This window comes from Euprymna scolopes, chromosome 34 (genome assembly GCF_053919585.1).
Source record: "Euprymna scolopes isolate OS-2025 chromosome 34, ASM5391958v1, whole genome shotgun sequence".
Taxonomy (NCBI): domain Eukaryota; kingdom Metazoa; phylum Mollusca; class Cephalopoda; order Sepiida; family Sepiolidae; genus Euprymna; species Euprymna scolopes.
In genome coordinates this window covers 49368354-49376666 of record NC_136515.1, presented here as the reverse complement: position 1 = coordinate 49376666, position 8313 = coordinate 49368354, and the positions used below count along the sequence as shown (strand labels likewise).

General features: G+C 34.9%; 1 pseudogene; it reads right to left on the bottom strand.

Moving 5' to 3' along the window:
- Positions 1 to 1953: 1953 nt before the first annotated feature.
- LOC145259374 (U2 spliceosomal RNA) lies at positions 1954 to 2108 on the bottom strand (annotated as a pseudogene).
- Positions 2109 to 8313: the final 6205 nt, after the last annotated feature.

Sequence of the window (8313 nt, the reverse complement as noted above, 5' to 3'; positions counted from 1 at the left end):
TTTGGGTATAAGAATTCATTCAGCTTGAATAGGCATTGGGGAAAAAACTTGTTTATATCTGAATAAGGGTAAGGGGATGCGCGACGAGTAAATAAATGAGAAAAAGAAGGAATGTGTTAAAATTGGGTCACGTGCTCCCCAAAATGGTGAATTTCTATTCGTTAAAAACATTTTTAATGGAAGTAGATGTTTGGACGAAACCGAGTTTTGTATTATTTGCTTCCTTTTGTTTGCGATGTGACCTGGTAGAGACTAAGTAGACAAGTTTACACCTTTCATAAGCTTCAACGTTTAGATTTTCCTAGTGAAATCTTCATCATGAAAAAAGGGAACTCTTTTTATGTGGTGTAGACGTTGATACAAGGAAACGGGGATTATAGCTCAGTCTCGTTAATCAGCGTAACAATTTATTTAATGGTATTTTTGACGCAATAACAGAATCGCAGCATGATACATCACATATTGTCGGAAATTAATTCCAATGTTTATCCTGTAGCAGAGCGATATTTTGGCTGCGAGATTTCAATCCGGCTGGCGAGAACCAACGGGAGTTCTTACTTAGAAAAAGAAAGAGACAGACTCGTTCGTCGCGAAGACTCGTAAACATACTCCCGACGCTACAAACCGCAAGCACAGAGTCGACACGACTCACTCAACTCGACGTCTTGCAAAGAGACAATGAACAACTACAAACTTATTACAATCCTATAAAAATAAGTCCATTGTATTTCACCGCTTGGCGCAAATTCGAAGGAGATTATAATTATGATAAAACTATATAAATATAGAAATCACTGTTATTCGAGTGATTGCCCAAAATGATTAGCTAGGGGAAATGATAAACCTTTCCTTGGCTAGATATATCAGCGCCTTCTGGCAGCAGTGTTTCTTATTAATGATATGAAGGGTGTATACGAAGGTAGTTCCAAAAATAAAGCCTCCTATGTTTTAACTCCAAAAGTTAAAGAGCTATAAAGACGGGAGTAATACATATAAAACGAGTCAACTTTTGTGATCCAAAATGTATTTTTCTACATACCCACAACCATTCTCAATGTACCTTTTCTAACGTTGAACGATGGCGGTGGACGGGTGTCCGGAGCGCGCTTTGTCGCACAAGAGTTGTTCTAAAAGTAAAACCTTCTATTTTTACCTGAAAAACCTAAAGAGCTACGAAGATGGGAGTGCTGTAATTAAAAGTAGAATTTATTTGTACATGGTCACCACCATTTTCAATGCATTTTTGCGAGTAATTCTATCTTTGCTTCTGACGCATGCCTATGACAGAGTTTACTGTCTCTTACTGTTAATATTTGCAACAGAGAGGTTAAATTTTCAGTCAGGAATGCATTAACTTAGTTATCATAACCATAAATTTGCAACCCCCTCGGATCGATTTGGGCGGAATAAAAACTAGAAAGCATTGCTTTTAAAAATTCCTCCTCGTATTTACTTTTTCTGTCACCCGATATTCCTAAATCCATTACCTCAACACTCTGTATAGATCATTTAATTAACTAAATTGTTCATTGTAAATATGTCTATATTTTGAATTAATTTTTCTCTTAGCCTTCATTTTAACAAAAAAAAAAAAAGGTCAATATATTTCTGAACTCAACGGAGACTTACTGGAAACCTTTCTTTCTCTCACTCGTAAACGTGATGTCAGCTGTCATATACTTGTATCGTTTGATTCCTGTTTTGTTACGGCGATTGTCTCCTTCTACAACCTTACGGCACCGACTTTTTCGGCACGATTCTATTTGCAGATGAAGGTCATCCTGACATGCACTAACTGTGTATGGGATTAGGGGTTAAATTGAGATGTACATAAAGCTGAGGCGTCAATGATGGAACACAGGTTGGGAATGGCTGCCCTAAGCGATGCTTAGTTTTTACGTCTGATAAGCTAGTTATGAATAGTACCTCCCCACTGGACAGAGTTAGGCACACGGGTCGTTTTTATAACGTGCAGAAAAGAAACAAAAATAAAAATTGTTTCAGTCGTGAAGGATTTCTCTTCCATTAACAGAGAACAAGAAATTAAAGTGCAGCATCTGAAGAACAGATACTACACTTTGATCTTGGCCCAAATGCCAAGAATGAAGAGTAGAAAACATTGCTTCCGGTAGGCTCGTAACATTCGCTTTCTCTTATTTTGTCTTTTAGACTTCACATTCCATAAACGAAGCTTATGACAAAAGGGAAGTATTGCTGTTTGTTGGGCTATAATCAATCCACGTAACAATTATCGTTGGCGAGTTTCTGACGATGAAGTTATATTTTTGTTAGGTCTTTACATCAAGTCGCTTTATACATTGTCCTATACTATTACAAAAAAAAAAAAACGGTGACTCATGCGTAAGATATTATAAAAATGTAATGACTTTTCAAAATACGACGTGTGTTAAAAAATATTAGTTAAATGTAATTTTCATATCAATCTGTTCTCATTCAAGGTTATTTTTTTTCAACGAAATAGTTTTACGAAGCCGAAAGCGTTTTTGGAACCATTTAATCGACTGAAGGCTGTGATAATGAAACGCGCACTGATTAATAATTTTCTATTGAAAAAAAAAATCAATTAAAATTCGAAAGAAAAAATATATTTTATTTCTTTAAAAACTAAACGAAAATGTTATCGAGTAATTATTGGTATTTTAACTTGTCTCACGAAATCACATTTCTTTGTCGGAGAAGGGGAGCATCTTTGTGAGAGATTGGGTTCCAATTAAATTAACTTCCGTTCGTGACCGGAAGCAAACAATACCGTGCACATGGCATTTCAAATCGTTTATTTAGCGGCCATCTTGTAATGGTGCTTATGAGGTCATTTGCAGTTGATTAAGGAAACGAAAGGACGAGAAATATTATTTGAAGAATGAGTGTTTTAAAGAAGAAGACGAAGAAGTAAATAATGAAAGGTGCGTGGCATAACGACAAACTTATTGTAGTGTTTGAGAAAAAAAGACTGAACCGGACAAAATATAAAAAAATAAATTATAAAAAAAAAATAAATATAATTATGAGTTTAATAATAATAATAGCATTAATAATAATAAGAAGAAAAATAATAAAAATAAGATGAAGAAGAAGATTAGGTTGGTGCAAACAGAATGCCGTTTTTTTATCAGCTATATACATACACACACACACACATATATATATATATATATATATATATATATATATATACGTCAAAAACAGCTTTACTTTTGCATCTACCTAATAATAATAATAATAATAATAATAATAATAATAACAACAATAATAATAATAATAATAAAAACGATGATAATGAGATAATATTAATAAAACAACAACATCAATAATAATAATAATAATAATAATAATAATAATAATAATAAAAAGATTAAAAATGATAAAGGAATACCTCAAGAGAACAAGAAAACTCCTGGAAACGAAATTATATAGCAGAAACCTAATAAAATGGTATAAATACAAGGGCAGTATCACTAGTAAGATACTCAGGACCGTTTATAGGGTGGACAAAAGAAGAACTGAGACAATTTGATCAGAACACCAGGAAACACATGACCATGCATAATGCACTACACCCAAAGGACGATATTGACAAACTCTACGTGAAAAGGAAAGACAGCGAAAGAGGACTGATCTCTATAGAAGACTGTGTGAAGGACACAAAAAAGAAGTAGAAAATAAATAATGCAAAACACTGAAAGGATAATTATGGCAGCGAGAGACACTGAAAAAACAAAACAAAACAGAAAACAGAGAGACAAATGACAAAACGAGAAAAGAGAAATGGGAAGAGGAACAAACTCCGCGGAAGATTCATAAGAATGACAAAAGATGAGAATAACGAAAACACCTGGACATGGATGTGAAAAGGACATAAACCGAAAAACTGAATCTCTAATAACTGCAGCACAAGATACCTCGATAAGAATCAATTATATCAAAGCAAGGATCGATAAAACATAAGAAAACAGTAAATGCAGACTATGTGGACAAAGAGACGAAACAATAAACCATATAGTAAGTGAATGCAGCAAACTGGCCCAAAAGGAATACAAAAACAGGCATGACCAAGTGGGGAGGGCGGTGCACTGGGAATTGTGCGAACGACTGCATTTTGTGCGTACAGACAAATGGTACAATCATAAACCCGCAACAGCACTCGAAAACAAGAACCACAAAATCCTATGGAACATGGACATACAGACGGACAAACCCATCCAAGCAAGAAGACCAGATGTCGTAATAATTAACAAAAAAGAAAAATCCTGTCAAATCGTAGACTTTTCTGTCCCAGCTGATCACAGGGTAAGTATGAAAGAAAAGGAGAAACGAAGCAAATACACAGAGCAAGCCAGCGAGTTAAAAGGGATTTGGATGATGAAGAAAATCAAAATAGTACCGATAATAGTAGGAGCACTAGGAACAATTCCGAAAAAACTTTCGAAAAAAGAAAGTCAGAAATTGGAATCAGAGGAATAACTGCAAATGTACAACGACTAACGATAATGAAAACGACTGAAATATTAAGGAAACCCCTTGAATGCTTAGAATAATACAAGGAGACAATATAACGAATAAGCGTTACAGGGAATTAAGAACCCAGAAGCTGCATATCTACAAGTTCTACACCCCCATCATGCATCCCCCCATTGTTTCATCATTGCCCCACCCCCAATAAAAAGTGATGCCAAAGAGCCGAGAAGGGTCAAGAAGGACTGAAAGACCGAGGAGAGAGCGCTAGCCAGACCTCGGTTGAACAAGCGCAAAGAGAACTGGGACTTTGGGGAGGCTGAGTGCCGCTCAAATTCCAGTATAAACCAATGACCACAGCCAGCGAGAAATCAATGGTAAGAGGCTGTTGTGATGATGCAAATTCATTTGCAAATGCTATCGAAGGAGGTGGAGAGAGGTGGACGTCTGGGGAGATTTGTTGTCACTCAGCTTCCAGAGAACACCACAGGTTTCCAATCAGATCGTTTGTTGACATGTGTGAAAGCTCCATGTGAGAAAATAATAATAATAATAATAATAATAATAATAATAATAATAATAATAACAACAACAACAACTAGCAGACCCCGTGGAAATTCCACGATAGTTGAAAACATCATTCCATAAGCAAACAATAGCATGCCCTTCAATAGAATAATTAGTGTAATATTAGTTTCGATCAAACCGTGAATTGAAAAATAAATATGGAGCACTGCTTGAGGTATATTACTACAAGAAATAGAACTATAGTGAGCCACCACTTTTTTTTGTAGAGATTACAATTTAATCAAAGTGAATTGTAAATCAGTTAGCAATAACTATGTCACGTTCTTCTCTTTATAATCTGATAATTAGACATGTAAGTAATGAGATTTGACAGAAACATGTTGCATGTCAACTTTTGAAATTTTTTTCATTCTGGTAAGAAAATGGAATGAATCAGTAATTAGTGGGATTAGTGGGATTTGGTTAAAAAATAAAAGTGTTAGAGGTTGGTTGATGATATAGCAACACTTGCATATATATATATATATATATATATATATATATATATATATATATATATATATATATAATAGGATTAATATTCTTCATTCATTATTAAATTGAATGTCTGAATTTGTTAGATGAAATAAAGTGATTTTAGATTGTAAATTGCTTCAGCTATTTCCGGGACTGACTCATTATAACCCCCGTCTCTTAAAATTTATATAAAATAAAGTTATATTTAGATAATAAACTGCTTCAGCAATTACCGGAAGTCACACTATACATTCCAGTCTTGAAATATATATGAAATAAAGTGATTTTAGATCGTAAATTGTTTCAGCCATTTCCGGGACTGACTCATTATAGCTCCCCTCTCTTAAAATATATATGAAATAAAGTGATATTTAGATCATAAACTGCTTCAGCCATTACCGGAAGTCACACTATACATTCCGGTCTTAAAATATATATGAAATAAAACGATTTTCAGATCGTAAACTATTTCAGTCATTTCCGTGAATGAGGAGAAATAAGGTACTTGTACAGTATTCTACCTATATGAGAAAACAATGAAAAGTCATACTACTGACGTGATATTCAGTTCAAAAAACTTTTATGGACGTCACAGTTAAGATTTTCTGTGTTTTTTATACGAGTATTATACTGTACAAATACGTGAGTTCTTGGGTCGATTACTGTAAAAGTACCTTATTTCTTATTTAAAGATGAAACTACTCGATTATTTACGTGATTTTCGGTTGTACAAACTTTTCCATACATCACGGCCAAGAGTCTGTTTTTCATATAGATACCATACTGTAGAAGCACCGTATTTATGATTTAAAAGTCATACTGCTCGATGATATTACGTGATTTTCAGTTTTAATCACTTTTATGCATGACACAGGTAATATTTTCCTTGGTTTCCATATGGATACTATACTGTACAAGTACCTCGTTTCTTGAGTCGAGTACTGTACAATTACTTTATTTCTTATTTTAAAATGAAACTCATCGATTATTTTACGTAATTTTCGGTTGTATTAACTTTTTCTAAGAGTTTCTTTTTGAATATGGGTGCTATACTGCAGAAGCATCTTATTTATTATTTAAAAGTTATATTACTCGATCATTTGACGTGAGTTTCGGTTTTAATAACTTTTATGTACGGCACAAGTAAGATTATCTGTTCGTTACGGCTAAGAGTTTTGTTTTTCATATAGGTACGGATATCACATGTTAACTATTACTAAGAAAAAGAAAAAGAAACCACTATTCCCCATGCCTCGCCTAAACAAAAACGGGAGAGATAATGCCTGATTACCTTGTGACTGAAAATAGACATTACTCCCAAAATAAATCTGCGTAAAGAAGAGGTTTGGTAATCCATAGAAGCCCCCAGAGCACTTTTAAAAGCAACATGTGTGCTTCGTCCCTCCCACCACCACAATCGTGACGTCATTTCTGGAAGATGTATCGGTGGTGGTGGTTGTTGTTTCAGTGATGGCTGCAGTGTCATTGGTAGTGATGGTGTCGGTAGTGGTGGTGGCTGGGGGCGTGCTATTGGTGTTGGTGGTGGTGGCGGCAGTGGTGGTGATGTTGGTGGCAGTAGACGATGTAGGTGGTGGCACTGGTAAGGATGGCGGTATTGATGTTGGAGAAGGCAGTGGTAGTGGCAGCGGCAGAGTGTTGGTACCGGCAGAGTGGTGGTGACAGTAGCAGTGGTTTTCGTGGCATCGATGGTGGTGGTTGATGCTGGTGGTTATCTGCACCCACCACACACTGGCTAGCAATTACTATCTCATAGTGGCGATAGTGGTGATTATTGTGGTTGTGGTAGCTGCGGTGGCGCTGGTGGTGTGGCGATGGAGATGGTTTTGGCAGGAAGTTTTATAATTAATCAGAAGTGATTTTACAGGGCATTTTAATTTTTAAAAAATTGTTAAATTAAATTTTAATTTTTAAACTTTGTTAGATTGAATAAATTAGTTGTAAAACAAAACATTTAAAAAAAATAATCAGTGATTTTTCTCATCCATTTTTGTAATTAATGAGAAGTGAATTTTTCAGGGCATCTTCATAATGTTAAAATATTGTAACATTTAATATAGTAGTTGAAAAAAAAACACCGTAGGAAAAAATGGCTTCTGGTTAAGAAAAAATGAACCCTTTTTCCCTTTATAAAACACTTGGTAAATATGTTTTATTATTAAATAATTGACAATATTCGCGTTTTTCGCTGTAGATTTTGGTAGCAAGTTTTTTCTCCGTCGCAAAATTACTATTGTAGTAATTAATTCGCTGTTAATCCTTGCGTATCCAAATATCTGTTGAAATGACGAAGGTGATCTGCCGTAAAGATTTTACGAATCTTTATTTCAATCACTTTTGGTGCTTCTCTGCAGTGATGGTCGTTTCGATACCTTGTCGCTAATCTGTTTTGTCGTGGAACCACAGTGAAAATAAGAACAATCAATTCGAGGTTCGGTTATTGTATTAACAATAATGTACAAAGATAGGAAAGCGCGTATATTTGCTAGGCACTCGGCTAGCAGTTGAAGTGCAGTCGCATCTCTCTCACCGGTGTTGGAATTACTAGCGCTATTTATAGTGCTAATTGGTGTAAATTCCTCTGTTGAAGGAAAGCCGGTATAACAATTAGTTATTTAGAATATTCCAGGAATGTCAGAATGATAACGGCCGACGCGAATTCGCGTATTAATATATAGATAATATATAGATAATATTAATATATAGATGATAATGATGATGATGGAAAAGTACATGAGCTAGAACACAGAAAGATTGATCACAACAGCGAGACACACT